We start from the raw sequence: 23,890 nt of genomic DNA, 5'->3' as shown, positions 1-23,890 counted from the left end.
CTCTCAGCTCTTGGTGACCTTAGGCTTTGGCACAGGCTTGCAGAAATTATATTTGTTCTAGGAAAAGAGGTGAGATACACATTTATTCTCACATAGGCATCATTTATGTCCGTGACTGGCAATAAATTCACATCCTGTCATCTTCCTCCTCCTCCTTTCAGCACTCCCTGTCCGCCTCTTCTTCTCATTCTCTTTATGACTCCCTCTCTTTCCCTTCCTAAACCTCTCATGACTTCCCACACAAATATTTTCTCTGTGTCATTTGTGGCAATAAAGACAATCTGAGCTATGACAAATGAGGAGTAAGAAAAAATAAGTTTTTCCTTTTGATTTGCCATCATCATTACAGTTTTTTTGTTTATCACTCCCATTGCTGTGATGGAGGAGTTGAATTAATCTCTAGCTCTTATTTAACTGCAGATGACCTTTTCAGAAAGAAGAATCCCAGATCGGCTGTAAAGGAGGTATGGTATATGCTCTGATGGGATACATGATGCCCTTCTTCACGTTGTATACAATATGTTGTGGCATATAGAGTGAGACACAAGAGGCTGGAGCTCATTCTCAGGTTAGTTCAATGTGTGCACTATTGTGCTCAGTGGAGAGTGAGGGGAGCAACTTCAGCAGGTGCCAAACAGCAATCACCAGCAGAGAGCAACTTCAGAACTCAACTTTTTTCATGTTACAATTCTATAGATCCAATAAACATAAAGCACTGCTACATATGTATTGATATATTGACAGGGTATATCTGCCATTACATGTTTATTTGACACATTCTTATTCCAGCCCTGTAACTTTAATTTTGATCTGTTTTGTGAGGCACAGATAAATTAAGTCATCTTGCTGATGGTCGTCAGATCGGAAAAAGACTTCTATGTGTCATTCTGAAGTGCAAATGGCATATTTTGGCGTTTAACTTGGAGTTGAGGCTACATGTATAGTGTCACACCCAAAATTGTTCTGCAGCAGACTTTGTGGCAATGCATAAATGCAACCTCCAACCTGCTGGTAAAATACTGCACCTCTTCAGGGCATATTTACCGTGATTTACCTTTTCTATTCCAAGGTAGTAGGGAGCTCTTTGAGTCACAACACAGCATTCTCACAATAATTAAATTTAGGTGTAAACCACTGAAATAAGAAAGATATTTTGCAACTACAGTAGCAGAGCCTCACCTCTCTGCCACACTTCCCCCTTTGTCATAAAATGTAAAAGAAAATTTGATTTGATTTGATCACTTTATATCCAGGCCAGAAAAGCCATAATTACTCATTTCTCTCTTCGCTATTCTTCTTTATATTATCTATTGAGAGTTACTTTCTTATTGAATTATTGAAAGACCTTTCCATTTAATTTTGTTGACACATTACCTATTAATTGAAAATGGGATGCAGTTTTAAAATGATTTCTTCATGTGCATGAATAAGAACATATGGTTGGATGTGTGTGGAAGTGACTGTTAAACGAGTGCACACAATGTCAGTCACCTGCAAACAATAGGGAAACAAATTACAAGATATATAAAGATACATTTTTGACTGTGACATCTGATACTTTTTGAACGTTGCAGCTCATGTTGGCTTGCTTTAAAAGAGACCATACAATTGGAAATCGTTTTTTCAGCTATTAAAATGAAAATCCTAAATAAATAAAAAAAAATTCTCCATTTCAGTTACCATGGGAATGTGTAATAAGAAAAACTTAGGGTCAAATTCAAATTTGATATCTAGAATTAATAATATAATAATTAATTCTGTTTCCTTTTTAACATTTTAGCACATGCCAGTACCCTTGCACATTTGGACATAATATAATAACATATGTGAGAGGTCTCCTTGGTGGCCACAACCCCTCCCCCCCTGGAGAATCACCATATTTAGTCGTAATGATGGAGGTTCTGAAATACCTGTTTTTAACCTTCCAGACAAATTCCTTCCAATTTGGGCTATTTGTTAGCTTGTGGCCAGACATGCAAGTCACATCCCATTCATTTTCATCCCATTCGTGTTCAATTCCAGTTCCTCTATCTTTAGCATTTAAATTGTTGTTCTTCAGATCATGTTGCAATGCTCTATATATGCTTCAACTTTTATTCTTCACATTTTATAGAAGCTTTTCTATATTAGAGGGTTCCCTTAGTGAGTTTTCCCATTCCATATTTGTATGAGTTGTAGAAATGTATAGAGGTCCTTAGCAGGTAGGTTACATTCTTGAATTAGTTGTTAAAAGGATTTTAGTGTTTTTCCATCAAATAATTGTTCGATATACAACAGCCCAACGTCCATCCATTTATTAAAGGCAATCTCTGGCCGGGGAAAATTTTTCCTGCCACGTGTGCAAGGAGCACAAACATGTGATTGTCATCTGTGAGGCATGTACGCACTGAGATGGCAGTTTGCGCTCTACCCATATATTTTTATTTAATCAGTCTTATTTAATTTGATTAATTCATGTTCATACATTCACCACAGTTCACTACAGTTACACTTCAGACACACTAACAGTTCAATATCTCACAGTGTTATCGGCTGTATGATGTATATTATGCGTGAGTGTGACAAAGTGACAAATAAAGATTTCAAATATTAAATGTATTGTTTGGTCCAAATCACTGCTAAAATAATTATTTTTAAAAACGTTATTATTATTATCATCATTTTTTTTTTTTTGCACACTTTACACACACGGGTCAAAAATGACCCGTGTGTGTAAACCTGATGTAGTAACACAAAAACTATTTTAGTTCATAAATTAACAAAGGGGCAGTGGTGGGCCGTCAGGGCCAGCAAGGCCTTCTCTGCTGGCCTAAACATCATCAGGATATACATTTCATTTTTATATATATTTTTCACAAATATGTATTAAATTATTCCCCATAGTCTATTCTCTTCATGTCATAGCTTTCCTCTTGGTTGCGCTGCTTCCAGACTCAGATTGAGGTTTGGAGGTCTGGCCTTTATGTTAGAGCTTTTATCCAATCATATTTCAGCCATAATGTGTTGCCAGGGTCCAAGAGATCTGCCCTGAGGCCTTCAGAATCAACAGTGCGGGCGCCTGTCGCATAAGGTGAACGGAGACAAAACTGTGGCGTTAACCAATCAGATTTCGAGTTGGGGACACTGGGGCCGAGCTAATTTGTGTAGATTTCTACATGCTGTTTTTTTTCAACCCACAGGAGGAGAAGAGATCGATTTGGTCGCAGATATAATTACGCCATTTTCAAGACAAACTTTTCAAGAAAAGATAGATATCGTGAGAAGAGAACGGCCAACCCCGATGCTAGCGAGCCTATCACAGCTGGGAAAAGGGTTTGTCCGCCACTTGCAAATCACTAACTACGAGCGGTACCCCCGGCTCACAGCCTCCGAGAGGCACTGCACATTGTACTGCTGGGAATGCCTGCTATTTACAACTAAATGTTTCATAAATATTAATATAACTCTGTTGTTAGGGTGATGCAACGCCCGGTTGTACTGCGTTTCTGTTTAAATGTATAGTTTCTAGAGCCATGGCGTCATAATGATGGTATTAAGAGGTGGAATAATTCAGGTAGGACTGTGTAGGACATCACTGAAGGCCTAGGTGTGAAATGCACGGCCCGCCACTGGAAAGGGGGAATGAAAATAATGATTTGTGGTCATCAAAAACAAGATATTTATTGAATACTTGGAATATTAAATGATTAAATAAATTGATTTCCAAAAATATTACAAAGAAACACTTAGCCATGCATGAAATCACATAGGAAACGAATATGGGTTCTTTTGGACCCATGTTGCGAATTAGAAGGGTAGTGATACAAAAAATGTTTTTATTGAAAAAGTAAGAAAGTAAAAATGAAAATAAGAATTTGTGTTTAATTCAGGAATTTCTGGAATTCTGAATGATTGGTATGTGAGTTATAAAATGCGAGCACAGCCAGTGTATCTTCAGTCTGGTCCCGGGACCAACTCAGGTTTATCTCTGTTGTTTGAAGAATAAACTTTATTGATCGGACTCTGATCGTCTCCAGTGAATTCTTTTGAACCTGCTAAGACTCCAACAGCTACTCAACTGTACTGAAGTTAAGGTGTTGGTGAGGAGGTCCGGACTCTTATTCTGGCCCAGACTTGGACTTCTTTCCAATGACATTTTTCTACCTTAATGTGGTGTCCTAGTCTGCATATATAAGCTACACAAGTTTCAGCTACTGTATATCCTTAGTTGATGTCTAAAATTCCTTATAATTTGGGTGCACATCTTCTTAACAATTCTACTTGTTTGGGCCTTTCGTAATTGGAATGCTAGTAAACAACTTGCTCTATTTCTCATTTCGTACTATCTCTGTTTTGAGAAGTGTATTGATAATTTTTCCTTGTATGTTAAAAGTTCATCAAGTCTCTGTCTAATTATTTTCAGTTTTAGGAGACTTTCTTCATTGGATGTCATTTTGTGTTTCTCCTTCAAAATCGCTTTTTTCTCTTCAAATTCATTATGTTTCTTTATTTGTAATTGTTATATTCCAGAGGATATTTCTATTATTCCTCTCTGTACAATTGCTTTACATCCTTCCTATACAATTGAAGGTGTTACTTCATTTTTGTCATTTATCAAAAAATATTTTTCTATGTTTTTTCAAGCTCTGGATGGCATTAACTTGGCCTCCAGCACCACTGTAAGGAATCTTGGCGTCATCTTTGATCAAGATCTGTCGTTTAACTCCCACATAAAACAAATCTCAAGGACTGCCTTCTTTCATCTACGTAACATTGCAAAAATAAGACACATCCTGTCTCAAAATGATGCAGAAAAACTAGTCCATGCATTTGTTACTTCAAGGCTGGATTACTGCAACTCATTGTTATCAGGTTGTCCAAAAAAGTCGGTTAAGACTCTTCAGTTGATCCAAAATGCAGCGGCACGTGTATTGACTAGAACAAGGAAATGGGATCATATTACTCCTGTATTAGCTGCTCTGCACTGGCTCCCGGTAAAATACAGAATAGAATTCAAAATCCTTCTCCTGACTTACAAATCAATTAAAGGTCAGGCTCCAGCATATCTTAAAGATCTCATAGTACCTTATAAACCAACTAGAGCATTACGCTCCCAGACTGCAGGGTTACTTGTGGTTCCTAGAGTCTCTAAGAGTACAATGGGAGCCAGAGCCTTCAGCTATCAAGCTCCTCTCCAGTGGAACCAGCTTCCAGTTTGTGTTCGGGAGGCAGACACACTCTCCACATTTAAGAGTAGGCTAAAGACTTTCCTTTTTGATAAAGCTTATAGTTAGGGCTGGCTCAGGTTTGCCCTGGATCAGCCCCTAGTTATGCTGCTATAGGCTTAGACTGCCGGGGGACACCTCCCTGCTCTCTTCCTTCTCTCCCTCTCTCTTCTTCTCCCTCTCTTCTTCTCCCTCTCTATCTGTATGCATTTATGTAAATGTATGTTACTAACTCACCATCCGGGGTATCATCCCCGGAGTGTCTGTCTCTCATGTGGCAGGTTGCCACTGATAAAGTTTACGTCAGGATCATGAATCGTGACAGCGCCTGCTGACCTGGTCCTGCTGGACACCGGGAAGCCTTATTGACATTTTCCTGGATTCATCCAAACTTTCTATTTCTTTTTTTTTTTCCAACACAACATAATTTCTGTCAAATGTTGTATTTGTACTATGTTGTTTATCCTGTACACACGACATCTATTGCACGTCTGTCCGTCCTGGGAGAGGGATCCCTCCTCAGTTGCTCTCCCTGAGGTTTCTTCCATTTTTTCCCCTTTAATTTTGGGGTTTCTTTTAGGAAGTTTTTCCTTGTGCGATGCGAGGGTCTAAGGACAGAGGATGTTGTAACCTGTACAGTCTGTAAAGCACACTGAGACAAATGTATAATTTGTGATATTGGGCTATACAAATAAATTTGATTTGATTTTGAATTTGATTTGTTGTTTTATCTAATAAAAGTGATGTATTAAGTCTGTCTGTAAGTATGACAGGAGCATGATCACTTATCACTTATTGTTTTAGATTCACTTTTGCAGTCCAATACTTTATGTAAGTGTTGCTTTGATATATGGAAGACGTTAGTCCTTAAGTAACTATCATGTGGGGTAGAGTAGAGTGTGTATTTTAAGGTTTTTATCTCTCCATGGGTTAATAAGTCTAAGTTCTTCATATTAATAAGCACTCGATATTTTTTAGATCCCGGTCCGTGATCTGAGGGGAACCTGTTCATCCTTTCATTTTCAGTTAAATATGGAGTACAACTAAACACATAAAAGAAAGCCAAAAAAACAAAAAAGGCTAAAAAAGTCATCTTTTACATGATAGTCCACAAAGTGAACAATTGTTGCACTTGGCGGGCTGTGTCGTCTCTCTTTCTCTGTCAATGTTCAAGTTTCCAGCGACAGCCACTGTGTCCCTGATCAAGATGCTGACTTCCTCCATGTTCAATGAGTCTGCAAGTTTCATGGAGGCACTGTGAAGGCCTTTCTACTGCTGTAACGGATGAGTTTAACGTGAAGGACACCAGCAAATAAAATGTATAAGCAACAAAACAAGACATGATGGCCATAAAGGCACAAAACCCTTTCTACCTCACATACACCATAGTGTATATATACGAATATGAATATATATTGACATATGTACAAGAGGATGAGAAATGTGAAAGTCTTAGATTAGACCCAATCGTGAAATCATATATATTAAGGGGGAGGTGAAGCCGTAAGTAGAATAGGAACTCCCCATGCGGTCTAGATACAGGTGGTGGAGGTGATGAGATGAAGAGAAGGCTGAAGATGTGGATTTGATGAGGGGACTTCTGATGAGCTCCACCTGGGCACAGGAGATGATGAGTGGAGGTGAATAGGGTGGAGGAGGGCTGCAGCAATATGGCCTGAAATGACAGCTGACGGCAGCAGAGAGGAGGACACATTTAAAGTTTGACAGCTGCATGATTGGCTGTTGGAGATCGTGGCAAAATCTAGTTTTTATCTGTAAGAGTGGATGCCCATAATGAGCTGACGAAAAGCAGCTGGAGGACTGAGAGAGAGGGAATGGAATTAAATGAAGCATAAAGTTATGCTGAGCTTCATTAGATATCACACAACCTATCAAAGCAATAGATCTTATTCAATAATATATATTTAGCTTATTTTTTTCTTCAGGTATGAATATTGTTATATAGAGCTTATCTGGTACACCATGAAATGTAGTCGTTTTGTACTGTCTTCTATAAGCAACAGGGTTCGTTACCTATCGATAGTTTTTTAGCAATCTGCGAAACATTCAGGTATCAGGCTTTTCGTTGCTTTCACAGGCATATATTGCCTCAAGCAGATTACTAGAGTTGTACCTTATGTAGTTGTTACAAATGTTGAAAGTTGAACCCATTTAACATTGTATAAGGGATAAAACTTTATTGAACCTTGGTGTACGTAAGTATCACCATGCATATACTAACTATGTAGTTCTTCATATATTGATTTCAAAGCAAATTGGAATACAATTCTCAAAATAATTAACTAGAGGTGCTTGGAAAGATTTCCACCATATACCAGAAAATAAGTGAATCTCCTTGAACTGGCTGCAAATTACAACATTTAGTTACAGGAGAACAGGAGAAAGAAGAATTTGGTCACGTTACACTGAAGCTCACAGAAATGACAAATCAAATAGCCTCCTTCATATCCACAACTGGGGTTACAGCAGAACCTGGACCTGCTGGAGCAGTACTGACAGACGTGGGCCCTGGCAGTAAACATGAAAAAGACAATGACAATGATATTTCAAAAAAGCTTCAGATCTCAGGACAACACATATAACTTTACATTATGAACACTGAAACTAGACAACTGTACAGTTTACAATTACTAACCCTTCAATAATGAACTGAGAGAGAAAGCACACAGGGTAATAAAAAGTGTGGCATTACAATTTGAATCTGGCTGAAATTACTCAAATTTGTCATAGAACCAATTCTCCTCTATGGTAGTGAGGTGGGGAGTCCTCTCTTTGAGCTAAATTCAGGCACCCAGTTGAAATTACCTATTCAAAAGTATCTTGAATGTGCACAGAAAAAAACATAAACAATGCCTGCAGATCTGTATTTGGCTAATTACCACTACACCTCAAAATTAAAAACAGCAATAAAATATTGGCTTCATCTAAAATTCAGTGACTCCCACTAGCACCTGAAAGCCCTGCAATGCCAAGATCTGAGCGAAGAAAAGAGACCCCTCACTCAGCTGGTCCTGACGCTGAGTTCACTTTCTAAGCCTGTTCTGCCTCAGGACCAGACTGACAACAAGTCAATTAGAGTCGACAAATTATAACACACCTGAAACAAATCACCAGATAGAACTAACACACAAAAACACAAAGCAAAATGCCGTGCTCCCTGGCCCTTAAGAGACAGTGTGGCAGAATACATGAGCACAGTGACTGACACTAAACGCAGAACTACTAACAAAGTCCACACTCAGTGAGCACAGCCTAGCCATCGAAATGTTGGCTCCCCAAAGAGGAGCGTTTCTGCCAGCTGTGTGGAGACAGAGCTGCACTTTCTGTCATAATACACAAAACAAAACAAAAAAGTATTTTACCAAAACATGATATTACCACATGCGTACACACATAGACATACTGTAAATGTCATTATTATTATAACTATTATTATTAGTATTAGTATTTTTTTTTGTGTTTCGATTTGGTCATGCCAATAAAGCCTCTGTATTTTAATTTGAACAGACCACAGACATATAAGTGTTTTTAAAAAACAATGTTAAGACCTTTCAAGGACCCGAGAATACTCTGTCAGAAAGACTGTGGATTAATAAACCGGGTTTTTTTGCTGCCTGGGGTCAGAGAGACTGATAGTTTCCATCAGGAGTGACGGGCTGACCTTGTCTGAGTGTCGACTCTGACCTAGAGAGACGTACAGCCTGGATCGTATCACTGACAGAGCATTACACACACACACACACACACACACACACCCCAGTAAGCAGAACAGCCGTAGGAGAGAGCAGAGAGAAGAGGAGGAGAAAGAGAGAGTGGAGAAGGACAGAGAGAAAAAGCTACATTATTTTAGCATGTTTTATTGTCAAGTCAGGCAGGGTATGATTCTAATCATGGGAAAACTATGTGTCACATATGGTGCTGCTGTTTATTTATGTCTGCGTGTGTGTGTGTGTGTGTGTGTGTGTGTGTGTGTGTGTGTGTGTGTGTGTGTTGAGGCTGTGATAGGTGTGTTAAAGTGCCGGCTGCCGCTGTCGGTGGGCTGATAGGACCTCTAATCGCCTCTGATAATGGGGGCCAGCCTGTGACTTTGCCTGGGGAATGGGATTCTGGATGTGTGTCTTGGATACAGAGAAAATACTTGTATGTCCTTTTGTGTTAGAGGGCCATAGGAAGAAAAGAGTGTTTTTGTATGTGCTTTGTGTTTTACTGGGAGAAAGAAAGATATGTGTGTGTTTTACACACTGACAGAGGGAGGAAAATGTGCGTGTTTGTGAGTGGTTTTCCAATGGCCTAATTACATGGTGACATACACTCTGGAGAGCAGATTGCGTCCCACTTGGCTCTAGATTTACACATTTGCTGACAAACAGTCAGTAACACTTGATGCAGGTTTCTAAATATTGAGTAAGACCAAAGTCAAACAGTTGATATCCTTCCTAAATTTATCTGCCAACATATGGCTCAGAAATCTCAAGTCGAGCACAGGAAAGCCCTCACTTTCAGAGGCACCTGTTCCCAATGTGCACCATACCCCAGCTATCATGGTGACATGCTTACAGTTTTATTCTCCAGTTTATTTCTATGTTCCTGTGGAGGTTTTTGCTGAAAACAACAAAGTATTCTGTTTCCCAGTAGCTGGAGATCTCCCCATGCTCAATCTGTCTGCCTCTTTCATTTCTAACGTTTCACAAGTGTGTGGTGTGTGTGAGCACGCTGTCTGCTCCACCTGTTCAGGTAGCATTAATAGATGTATGCAGCTAACAGACAGGTCCGAGCGAGGACCCCTGGAGCCTCTGAGCGGATGCAAGAAATGAACAGATATTTGCAGTACTGTTGCTGATTAAATAATCAGCAATGTTATTTAATGTACAAACTGAGAAGCTGGTACAGGGAGCTAGATACTTCGGCACCATAGACAGCTACACCCTCTCTCAGTGCTGCTCAATCTGTTCAGGCCAAGACCATACTGACCAAGCTGATCTACTATGTGTGGGAATACTACAGTATTTACAATACTGTTTCTGTTACAACCTGCCAGTGCAGTAAAGCATGTACAGAAACGTGGAAGACATTGTGAAAAAAAAATGAAATATTACATTTTCAAATATTTCAAGAACACACAAATCACATGTTTAGGTATTCAAATATTATACAATGTATTTATTATTTGGTAGTTAAAATAAACCATTCACAAATTACTTATTAAGTAGTTTGATCACCTCAACATTGATTTATATGAAGCTTATTTATTATTTGAAATCATCATTATTTCTGTCATTGCTGCTTTCATTGGCACATCATACTATATAATGGCAGACGTCTGTCTGTGTGGGTGTGAGTGTGTGTGTGAGTGTGTGTGTGTGTGTTTCGATTATCTCGGTAAACCTTCGGACCAGAGGGAGTGCAGTGCATCATGTGAAGTTATTTGGATCAGCAGTTCTGTGGAAAACTGTGAAAAAGCTGGACTTTGGTTAGCGCATGTGCTTTAGACACACATCAAAATGCACACAACACCACGCCCACATCAGCTAATGGCCACTATGGGACGTCTCTGTATGTTTATGTATGTTTTCAAAATAGTCTGTGCCATTACGTTACCGGTGATAGAAATAAAGGTTTTGTGTGTGTTAAACATGTTGCATGTTTATCCGTACTGTTACAGTACAGGTGCTCGGAGTGGCCAAAAAGCTACACCACCCTTTAAAGGAAGACATCTCTATGTGTGTCGGCCACTCTGAACATCGACTTTCTTCCAAAGTGTTCATCAAACCTGGAGCGTATCCTGAACGGACCCTGCACTAGTTTATTTCAATGTTGCTTTGATTGAAATTGATTTTAATCATCATATCCACCATGTGCAATTTGTATCTCCCGTTGCACCCATGAATGATGCGCAAATCTATGATCCAAGCCAGTGGTTCTCAACATTTTTTTGGCCAGTGCCCCGCTATCCATTGTCCAGGTTCCTTACCGCCCCCATCAAACAAAATGTAGGCTAATTGGCTCCCCTGACTTTTAATGTTGATTATTATTCTGTTTGTAATATTATGACTATTATGCTTAGTATTTATTACTTATATTACATATTGATTATATTAATTTTGTATTTTAATTATATTCGTATTGTTCTTATTATTAGACTGCTATATTATGTTATTATAAAAACTCAAATTCTCTGAGATTGAAGTTACATACATAACATTTGTAAATAATAATGAATATTATATTATTAAAATATTTTGTTGTTGCCCTAATACACCATGTACCCAGGGAGCAAACAAATAAATGTTATTAAGGAGTGTTAAACAAATGCAACGGTAAGAAGTTTGAGATTCAAACTTTATTCGGTGTCATAGACTGCAGCCAATCAGAAACGGGTCAGACATTCAAACTTTAATTGGTATTAAACACAGCAGCCTCAGAAATGTGAAACAATTTGCACTCTTAAGTGTTCCAACGGAAAACGAGCAGCCAACAAAGGAACAAGTCTGAGGCGCTGCCCCCCCAACGGAACCCCGTTTATTTATTTTTAAAAATAAAACTCCAAATCACAAGCCACTTTTCACATTGAACAGGTGCTCTGTTATTATACCAACGTCAACCCCAACGTTCAGAAACTCAGGCGAAAATATCTGCGTTTTTTAAAGGCACACAGCCTGAATCAGTAGCAATGATGCAAATGTTAGCTCTGCTGATATTAGCTCTACTGCTACGAGCAGCCAGAGTGCAGCTCGTCTGCTGCTGGTCCAAGTCCCGACCAGAGCGGTAGTTTGTTACCATTAATTCCAATTAGTTTTAACAATTAGAAAACAAAATTTAATTCTTGTTGTAAAATAAAATATGTAAACACTTGAAAGGGTCTGTGAAAGGGTCCCGCGGGGAGCGCCATGCCAAGCGGAACACCCCTTTTGTAAATCTGTAACCACGTCTTTAACACGGCATTCATGGTGTGTCCTTGGAAAAACATGCTTTCATGTTTTCGAGCAGTGGCGGCGGCGTGTTTTTTAATCAGCACTTTATTGCTCAGCAAAATAAAAGTCTAAAAACAACACAAAGTTGCCTGAACACTGGTCAGAATCAACTCAGAATTTGGTTTATTGCCAAGTAAATGTACACATACAAGGACTTTGGCTCGCTCTTTTTTTCAAATCTCAGATTTAACAACATAGCAGAGCCTGTAAAAAAACGCCCCCCCAAAACACATAAACGCCCCCTTTCTAAAATATTACTTCCAGCGCCTCTCTGAACGCCCCCTGGGGGGGCGCTACCGCCCCCGTTGAGAATCCCTGATGAAAGCAAAAGGTCAAAAGGCAGAGTTGATTAAAATTGTAATAAATCAAATTCTTAGGAGTGTTCTGTCATGAGCTAGCATTGCATTTCCATAAAGTTGGGGGACTTGCAACAGATATATTAAGAACATTTTACAAACTAGACAAAAATTAAAAGATAAGAATTGTCAAAACAAAGTAGTAGAGGCCAATATATTCTGATTTGTATTCTTGTAGAACCTACACTTAATAGTGCCCATTAGGCAATGAAGTGATCTCACTTCATCCAGAAAAACAGAAGACTATTGGTACAATCGTAATCCCTCTGACTAATAAATTGACCATAACATGTACAATTGGTGACAATAGGAAACTAAGATGCATGAACAAGACTCAGGCTAACCAGCAACAGGAGATCAGAGACTGTTGCGCCTACATCTTTACAGAGACCTGGCTCCATCAGGGCATGATGGATCAAGCTGTTGCAGCCCGCAGGACTCCGGTGGGACGAGAGGTTTACATCAATGATGCTCGGTGCTCAAACGTTGAGTGTGTGTCCCTGATCCCAAATCTTTAATGTGAAAGCTGCCCAGACGATTCACCAGTGTTTGCTGTTGCTTCTGATGCAAATTCAGAAAATGCACTCCTGCTGATTTTGTTCTGTTTTGTCATGTTTTTCTTGTGTAGTAAACTGCACTTCGTTGCACCCCTGTGTTGCATTGTTTAATCAATCTATAATTAAATAATGTATCCAGTCTTTTTTAGTATTTCAGTATTTAATGTATTTGTATTTTGTTAGATGCCACATTTATGGTAATTTCACAGGTTTTATTTGATGCAACAAATGTAACTGACCCATCACCACAAAAAGCGGAAAACTGCTTGCACACAGGAGAAATCCTACAATGCAATGTTTTGCCTTTAATAGATGTGAACATTACAGTTATGTGGCTCTACACGTGACAGTGATGATAATGAATGATGATGATTTATAACTGCTGGAAGAATAAATTAAGTGTTTATCATGAAGAAAATAATGAAGAAGTGAAGGAGGGACTGAGTTCTGACACAACTTACATTTCTGTAGGTTATTCCAACAGCTTTTGTTCTGTGGAAAAAAAAGGTTGATAGCACAGAGGCACTCCCAGCTGTTTAGTGTGTGTATGTGTGTGTGTGTGTGTGTGTGTGTGTGTGTGTGTGTGTGTGTGTGTGTGTGTGTGTGTGTGTTCCTCACACTTCTAAACCAGGTAAGAGGGTCTATTACTGCTCTGCTATTTAACGAGACGGGCTGAGTGTTGGAGTTTTGCACTGTGTTGCATCAGGTCTCTTACATGTTTTACCACTTTTTGTCTTAACCTGTTCCTGATTGATCGTCTCTCTCTCTCTCTCTCAGGTTATCTGTTCCTCTTTATTTGCCTCATGCTGCAAGCATTGCACACAATATTGTTGAGTTACATTTTATCCGTTGGCAAATCAGAAACACAAGTACAAATAATAGGTCTTATTCTTTTTTAACTGTTTTTCATCTCAGCACAGTTCACTGAATGTATTTTCTAGCTAAGTGCCTGTAGCACTCTGACAGTCCCCAACACCCCGCCCTGCCTTAAACTCATGTCATCTGAATCACAAAAGAACAGCACTATCTAATGTATGCAGTATATATTCACCGCCACGCTCCGATGGGCACTTGCCATGGGAGCGTTTACCCGTATGATAGCTGCTGCAAAATAATACAGCCTCATCTCCCATTCACAGAGATATTCTATACAAACACACACAGGCAGCACACACAGAGACACACACCAACACTGGAGTGAATTCCATTAGCGTGATTTACAATTGATCTTTAGCGGTACAGAGCTGGAGGGAAGCCTTTTACTTTCTTATTTAGAGAGGCAAGAGGGCCTCTTCTGTCTGTAGATAGATAGGAAGATGGATAGTGTGGTAGGCCAGAAACACCAGAGAACAGCCTCTAAATACACAAACAGTGAGGGACAATCAGTTAAAACACACACACACACACACACACACACACACACACACACACACACACACACCAACATAGAAACTGAGAAAGATGGGCAGAGAGACAAATAGAGAGAGAAGGAGAGAAACAGACTGAGAGAGAGGGAGATAGTTCTCTGTGGACTGAGCTGTGCAGTAGCTGCCTGGAAGATTCAGTAGGTAGACTTTCTGATATTATTTTTACTCTTCTATGGAGAGAGTTCTGTTTGAAAATGGATGACATGCAACAAGGTCCCAATGCAAGTACATTGTATTATTACCTAGCCGAGCCATAACCATGGACCATATGTAAAAGATATCAAAATAAATATCAAGAAAGAAAAGACAAAATGCACCTTTGTCGAAAATATATAAGAAATTATTATTATTATTTTTGCAAGTAATGCCACATTTACACTGCATGGTATGACACTACTCGACTCAACTCGCTTGGAACCGGTTTATTTATTTTTTAAAACAAGCTACCATCAAAAGCGACCGTGATCAAAAAGCATGCCGCAGGCACTGATTCATATTTTCTCCTGAGTCAGGGTCCCGAAAGAGATTTTGACTGACCAAGGCACATCCTTCAACCAGAGGCTAAAGAAGTTCATAAATTCATTCATGATGATAGCTGTGATTGGGCTAAATGTTGTTGCCTTTATTGTTTGCAGTGCGGGAGGCTCTCAGGCATCCACGGGATTTCCTCCCTTTGAACTGTTGTTCGGCAGGAAGCCACGGGGTGTCTTGGACCTGGTTAAAGAAAACTTGATGTAGACATGTGTCTGACCAGGCAGGGCTCCTAAAGTGATCAAGAGTTTTGACAAAAATTCTGAATTTGATGCGAGCCATTGTAGGTATATCAAGACCAGTGTCACATGAGACTTAAACTTTAAAAGCAGTAGCATTTTGGAACCATTAAAAGCCGCCTTAGGGACAAGGCTGGTTTGGATAGAAAGAACTTATCGCTTGTCAATGTTAAGAAATTAAGAAGAACAATGTTCCAACTCATTTTATAGACTTTAGGCAGGTATGTAAAACTGACAATTGTTCTACATTTTGAGGCTAAAACAAGGTTTATGCTGAAATATCATCTGCATAGCAGTGATATGGCAAAACCTTAAGTGACTTATTATCAAGGGAGAGCTTATACAAGGCAAAAGAAAACGACCCACACGGAATCAACAGCAATTAAGGAGGAACTCCAGGAGTGACCCAGAGATACTTCCTGCAGGAACATTGCCTGAGTCTTTCAAAAGATGGTCCACAGTGTGAAAAGCTGCGTTGAGATGAGACAGTACCAAAAAAGATTATTCCTCTGTATCACCATCAAGAGGTCAGTTGAGAAGGGTCAAGGGCCTTTATTAGGAAGTCCTTATATCCACAATGACCGATAAGATTTGATAAATTGTAAAAAAAAATGGTTAACCTGATAAATTACACAACAAATATATTTGTTACACTACTGATAATGTTCATTTGTACCGTACATGGTTTTATGGTGCTGTGTAGAACCAGCAGGGTGATGTGGTGTACCTGTAGGCCACCAAAAGAGTGCGTACAATGGTACTGAAGCCTTACTATTAACTGTGCAGCATTGGAAAGCCACAGTGATGCAGCCAACCTACTCTCTGCTTATCACAGATGGGTGTCTGCAGGAAGATAGCAGATACAATCAGATGATATGACTATGAAAGCTGGAGAGGCTTATCGTATGATAAACACACACTGTAGCACTGCACTCTCATGGGCCATTATTAACTGTATCTACAGGGAAGGAATCTTTTATGCAGTCGTGTTTTAATAAAACTTCCAAAAGAGGTTTTACAAGGTTGACTGCTTTTACTGAATTGGTGGTAGGGTTCTTACATAATTACACCACCAAATTCAGTTCTCATATTTAACATTTTAAAGTTTCCATAAACATACATCAATTACTCTTCCAAATATTATACCTCGGCATAAATGCAATCCACCCCACAGCACTTTTCTCAGTTTGACTATTACTCCGGTTAGTTCCATCTTCCTTCGTTCATGGACTCACGGAGGTGCTCCACTGCGGCTGCTGAATGGATGTATTGGATCCATGACACACATATCCGTATGACAGAAACGGCGCATACGAAAATTCAAATCCAAATACGTCGGATCGGATCGGAAAAGTGAACATATACAGATACGCATGTCTAACCTATTGATAGCGCATCACTTACTTATACAAAATGTATCAGACGAATACCCATTAAATGCATAACGTATACAAAAATATGGCGTATACAAAATATCGGCAATACGCTGGTTTACATTGATACAAGGTAAGGTATAAGTAGTATTCATTAAGAGCTCACTGTGTTACGCTGAGGTGCGTTGTTGAACGCTGATATTTTGAGCATGTTCAAAATTACCAGACGTAACCGACATGTGGTTCATAAGATATGCAGACGTTACGTTAGACATACGTGAATACGGAATACGTAAATATAGTACGTAAATACCTACGTGAATACCTTGGTGACTACGTTAGAGGGACGTTAGATATAGGCTACGTCGGCTGACGGTGAATCCTACAGCCAATTTATTGATAACGAGTGGATACCCTATTCCTACCCTATGTTAACATTATGCCTGACGACGGAGTAACTTATTAAACGTGTTTCTACAGTACAGCTAGCGTTCAGCATTTTAGCCGTTCTCCAGCATCAGCATGACGTGAACCAGATGGCACTTTTCCAGCTCCGTTGGCCAGATGCTCTGATACGTTTTAAATAGGTAAGTGATAAGCTAATGTTTGACATACGTATAATAATTTGTTATGTATACTTCAGCTACAACACCGCTGTAGAAAAGTTGGACGTATTTGGACTCTGACATTTTTAGCTAATTTACATATACGCCGGCATATGTTTCTGTCATACGGAACTGTGTAATTCTGGCATGTTCGGTGTAACGTCTGCGTCCTTCAAACAATCACAACATACCCTTAATTTATATCAACCTATTGCCGATATTTCGTATGGGCCGGCGTACGTTTCTGTCATACGGATATGTGTGACAAGGCCTTAAAATGCATATTTGGCTGCCCGCCATGCCTGTACAATTATAGGGGAAACCCTGCTCGGACTATACCCTCTCTTTCACACAGGTTGTTGGTTCATTTGGTCTGGATCAAGAAGAAGTCCAATATTGTTTGCTTTAAGTTCTGGTCCATTTTGTGCTCACAATGACATATAAGAACAGTAAACCAAGTCTTATGGACTTACACGCACCTTATTCATCAGACAGTTTTGTCAATGTCACCCTGCATAGTGCTGTGTGATCTTGGACTGAGATGTTGCTTTATAAGCAGTTTCATTCCGGTTGTTTGGTCTGCATTAATTTCACCAAACAGAAAAACCACCAATACAGTAATCAAAGTGCATCATGTCCATTATTTTAGACTTAAACATATATGTTTTCATTAAAAAAGCCCTCTGTCCTCAGAGACAGTCTAACAATGATGTGTGCATCTGTGTGTGTGTCTCTGTGTGTTACAGAGAAGAGAGGGACAACAAGTACAATTAATGTTTAAAGAACAAATAGCAGACACCCACAGTACATATCTGAAACCCCCTCCTATTTCCTTTGACACACACACACACACACACACACACACGCACACGCACACGCACACACACACGCACACACACACACGAACACACTAACACACACACACACACACACGCACACGCACACGCACACGCACACACACACACACGAACACACTAACACACACACACACACACACACACACACACACACACAGCTCAGCCCCCACACTCCCAACACCACCTCACAGTCCTCAAATTAATAGGGTTTGGCTAATTTGAGTGTTGTGACCTAAGGCTATATTCAATACAACCATACATGTTTTCATTCTCACTAATGAAGGGAAGGCTATTCATTTCAAGGTGAGTCAAATAATAAAAAAATATCAAAAGACATGCTGGGTGTTGAAAAATAAATTACTCAGAGAGCTGTTAAATTGTCAAGGCCAGCTGCATTCTTACAGGATTTATTTTTGTGCTGTTCTTGCACCACAAAAAACACCTTACTGGGAGAAGTTCATTATTTCATCTCAATGTTATTGCTTTACCCAAACTTTCTATTGAACATCAGAGTCACACCTCAATCATTCTAAATAAAAGTAAACAAAGGAGAACCGTGTGTGGACTGCTGTAGGGAAGCCAAGGAAGCTGAACTTTTCTGAGCTGAAATATTTTTACTAACTATGATAGTTATCCCAAGTGCAGTGACCTTACACAGTTAAGGTAATTATGATTCAAAGGGATCTTAGTCAAAAAGTGGAAGTACAATATCTTTGAGAGTGCCTTTAATGAGTCATTACACATCATGAAGAGCATTGGCTTCCTTTTAAACAAAAGTGTCTCTTCTGCCTAATCAAAAGGGGAGGAAGGGATAGATAGATAGATAGATAGAGAGATAGATAGATAGATAGATAGATAGATAGATAGATAGATAGATAGATAGATAGATAGATAGATAGATAGATAGATAGATAGATAGATAGATAGATATATATATAGATAGATAGATAGATATCTATATATCTCTCTCTCTATCTCTCTAACTCTCTATCTCTCTATCTCTCTATCTATAGATAGATAGAGTTTTTGTACTAATAGTATAATACTAATAATTTTAGTTTAGCCTATTCTTTATCTGAAACTGTGCAAAAATACTCGGTTTAAATAGATGAACTGAAAAATTCAATGTCATGTTTAGCGTAAAAGTAGAGCAAAATAGAGGAAGAAAAGATAAATATTCACAGTAAACTGGGAAATGTTGCCTACTTACGTTACGATGTCAGCAAAGTGTATGAAACGATTTGTCTTCTGCTTTATGTCAGCCTGTGAAAAAAGACAAAGACACACAGCAGATGCTGTAGTTTTATACAAACACTAAACAACAACACAACAGAACAGTTAAAGGTAGAGAATGTAAGCACTGGGTGGATGTGGTTTGGACAGTGTGTGCATGTTATGCTGGTGTAATCTGAAAGATTGATTGTGCTTTTTGGATACTTCTTTTTCTTATGGAGAAAAAGACAGATAGTGTACATTTACTGTGTTTTGTTTGTATTATGTACACTGTGTAAATGTTATTTTGTAGGCAGTTCCCTTTCTCTTCCTCCTTCTACTCCCCTGGGAACTTACATTTATAGTCCTAAAGATTTGTATCAAATCAAACCCTATTTTGATACTACTCATGGTTGGCATTTATTCAGCAATAGCAATTTAATGTATCAACTTTTATCTTTTTATATTTCAGTTTTTATTGGTAGTCTTTGAGTCCAACCTTCAGAATGCTTCCTTTAGCACCAAGGATTCACAGGAAACACTTCAGTATGTAATCCAGTGTAATTTCATTCTTGTTATTGATACCAGCCTCACTGCTTACGGCTCTCTCTGTCATTACACCATGACAGAGCTGTATTAAGTTACTGCTAATGCAAATGGAACACTGTTCTGCAGTGTAAAGGCTTTCAACTGGCTTATATTGTGAACCAGACACAGAAAAGGCAATGTTTTTATCATCATGGTTAGCATGAACCCAAAACATTTATTAAAAATAAACATACAACACAAGACAAGTCATGTTGGACATTTTTTGTCAAAGGATAAGTTTAAAAATGTGTCAGGGAGTTACAGTCAAGAAAAGCTGCAGTAACCAGCTAATGTAAACAGCTGAAATGCCAAATCTGGAGCCAGAGTTGGGTTTGTCCCTTCTGCTGCTGTAGAAACATGAAGAGTCCGCTCCCTGAGTATATACTAAGATCTCATTCTAAGCTGAGAAAAAACAGCTATTCTTAGTGTCAGGTATTTATACACTAATAAAAACATAATAATGAATATTATATTCCATTTAGGCGATAGATGCCCCTAAATACTACACACTGCTGCTTTAAACACTGCCTCAAACAAACAAACACTTCTGAGCTTGTCAGTAGAATTAAAACACTGTCAGCTTCTTCAGGTAAAACATGTGTGTAGCTGTAATTGCTGCTACAATTGAAACTGAAGTTGAGTCTATAGATAGATAGATCAGTGTGGAGCCAGCCAGAAGGCCAGACAGATGGTTTTTCATGGCAAAACAGATTCTTCTAAACAGATACACCAACGGCTGGCAGCCACTTGCTCTCTTTCCTGCTCTCTCTTAAACATGGGCAATTAAAATAGTTATCCTTCAATAACAGGAGAGAGGAGAGAAAATACTGGGGATGCAACTCTCTCTGGTTGAACATATCATGCCAAACTGTGTTTCCATGGTAACTGTGGACCACAGAGGCAGCACAGAGAAAAAGGAAGTCAGTTTAGGAGAAATACAAAAGATGCTGCAGCGACAAACCTCTGGGACTTTTTATTTCAACTCTGATCGCTGCCTCCAAACTGCTTGTGAATGTGTGTGATTTCATTGGTGAGATGTGTTTGTGTGTGTGTGTGTGTGTGTGTGTGTGTGTGTGTGGGTGTGTGTGTGTGTGTGTGTGTGTGTGTGTGTGTGTGTGTGTGTGTGTCTAAGGCATTACAATCTAAAAGGGTCACAGACCTGCAACAACCAGAATCAGAAACAACAAACAAACATGCAGACCACACCACAAACCTCCAGATACCATCACACTGAACAAACTCCAACTCCCATGGGCCTTTGTGTATCTGTGTATATACGTGAGTATGTTTGTATTCCACACAGCTAAATATACAGCAGGTCCCTGTGGAGCGGGCAGAGGCAGCTCTGTATTTGTCCAGACGGATGGTGAGTCTGACTCAGTGAAGTCTGTGTCAGTGTGAACATCTTCACTTGGGACCTGATGGACTCCCAGTGTGAGCTGTGCTGCATCACTTATTTAGCCATAGTATTATGGATTGAAACTGCTAATTGTTTTTTCCATCATTCAGGCCTCCTCTGTTTCCATCCTGCTCTCCTACCTTTAGTGTGTCGCACTCTGTCTCCTCTCAGTTTTTAAATCTAACTTAGTTTAATTCATTTAAAAATTCCAGTCAGCAACATCACGGCTAATGTTTCCAAATGGGATGTAGCTTTTTGGAAAAAAATGAATTCACAGACTCGGGAAGATGACATCAGTAAACTTAATATGTGACAGAATATATCACCCTGGACCATCTTTGGCCCAGTATTTAATTTTCTGTGACAAACAAAGACAGGACAATGACATCTCAGTGGGTAGGAGTGAGATGTCCTTGTCTGATTCAGTCTGATACACAGGTGCAGTTTTGCATTAAACTTGTTCTACACTGCAGCTGCATCATTTTAGAATGATATTGCTAGACATCTGGGATCACAGCTGCAATGCTCTGCTGAAGCCTTGTAGCTCTATGAAATATATTGATTTCAATCATATCACCCACATCTTCTACTACAAGATCTAAATCTGTTCGACTTGTTTCTTCAAAACATATTTTGATAACATAACATTAGATTAGGGCCTGAACAGAGAGCCATCAATTCTGCAATACATATGAATCAAACTTAATCTTCAGCATCCTTTAACTGCAGACACAAGTAGAAAAAAGCAGCTGACAAATGACTATCAATATAAATCGTTTCTCAAAATAATGTAGCTTTACAGTGTATGCCTGTGTGTACACATATCATTAAAATTAAATCACAAAAAATGTTGTTGGTCCATGCCCTGCAGAACAACACATATAGGTGTCAGTGCATGCATGTTTAAGTGCATGAGTGCGTGTGTGTGTACGTGAAAGTTCACCCTCAACTGCTAAACTTCCAGAAAGGGAGAGAGGGAGAGCAGAGAAGAGTGAAACAGAGACGGACAGAAAAAGACTTTTAATGAAAAGAATTTGGATGTGGGAATCCAATTCCCTCCAATCCAATGGGATTGGCATTGAACAGGGTAAATAAGGATGGATTGTTTGTCCGTTAGTCCGCTGTGGCGTGAATCTGCCACTTAAATGTAAAGTGACAAATTCCCTCCCCCCACACACACACACACACACACACACACACACACACACACACACACACACACACACACACACACACACACACACACACTCACACACACACATACACACATACACACTCTTATCTTTAAGTCAGGTTCTCTCTTTCACCTCTCTCTCTTACTTTTCACAGTTTCTGTCTCTATCACACACAAACAAGACAGCCACTCCTAATGAGGAAGCTTAAGTCACCTACACACACACTCACAGCTAGACCCCGCCCCCACCTCCCTCCACAGTATAGGCTGTGTATCAGAAAGCTCGACTTCTTTCTCAAAAAAAAAAGAAAATACTGGGTGAGGAATGCTGTAACTTTGCTGCCATGATGCAACTGAGTGTAACCTCCTGGCCATTTCTCAGAGCGCAGAGAAACTAAAGGGCTATTTAAAAAATGATGATGACGACGGGGTGGGGGCAACAAAAAAAAAGACACAGCTCACAACATCGGGAGGCGGACTGAGAGAAGAGGACAAGAAAAGGTTATCACAGGGGGAGCATGGCAAGACTATTAGAAATATACGTAGACATTCACACACTCACTAGACCTGCAGCTTTAATGTTCCGTGACTAAATGTCAATATCTGCAGGTGCCAGCTGGCTGCCCTGTAGCCACGAGGCATGCTTCTGGGTGTGACTGATCTGCTGCATGCTTTTCAAAATGCAACTCTAGGCAGAGACACATGCCAATGCATGAACATGAAGCTACTCACACATACATATGTGCACGCACAAGTAGCCCCTGTGGTAGACCTCTTACACACACAGAAAACGACAACATCAATATTCTGTATCAAATCCTAATAAACAGTATATTTACGCTCAAGTGACAAAGCCCACTTGAGCATTGAGTTTCACCCCATAGCCACACTGCATACGTAATATCCTGTAACATGCAATTCATGCAAAATCCTCAAGTGATCAAATACATCAAGAAAATCAAATGTGTGTGTGTGTGTCTGTGTGTGTCTGTTTGTGTCTGTTTGTGTGTGTGTGTCTGTGTGTGTCTGTGTGTTTGTGTGTGTGTCTGTGTGTGTGTGTTTGTGTGTGTGTGTCTGTTTGTGTGGGTGTGTCTGTGTGTGCGTGTCTGTGTGTGTGTATGTGTATCTGTGTGTGTCTGTGTGAGTGTGTGTTTGTGTGTGTGTATGTTTATGTGTGTCTGTGTCTGTGTCTGTGTTTGTGTGTGTGTGTGTGTGTGTGTGTGTGTGTGTGTGTCTGTGTGTGTGTGTGTCTGCATGATCCTTTTTAAATCTGGGAAATTAAATGATACCTTCAAAGCTTTATCACACTGATTTCTACGGCTTACATTCACTCACCTAGTTTCTACTCTGATCTCGTTCACCTTTCTTTCTCTCAA

General features: G+C 39.5%; 1 long non-coding RNA gene across 1 annotated transcript in view; it reads right to left on the bottom strand.

Annotated features, from left to right (window-relative positions):
- LOC115024938 (uncharacterized) overlaps window positions 1–23,890 on the bottom strand; it is a 417,551-nt gene that overhangs the window by 198,903 nt on the left and 194,758 nt on the right. Inside the window, exon 3 of the long non-coding RNA XR_003834167.1 lies at window positions 19,352–19,404. This is a non-coding gene — a long non-coding RNA (uncharacterized LOC115024938). The remainder of the gene's footprint in view (window positions 1–19,351; window positions 19,405–23,890) is intronic.

This window comes from Cottoperca gobio, chromosome 19 (genome assembly GCF_900634415.1).
Source record: "Cottoperca gobio chromosome 19, fCotGob3.1, whole genome shotgun sequence".
NCBI classification, from domain to species: domain Eukaryota; kingdom Metazoa; phylum Chordata; class Actinopteri; order Perciformes; family Bovichtidae; genus Cottoperca; species Cottoperca gobio.
This window is presented reverse-complemented; position numbering and strand designations above follow the sequence as displayed.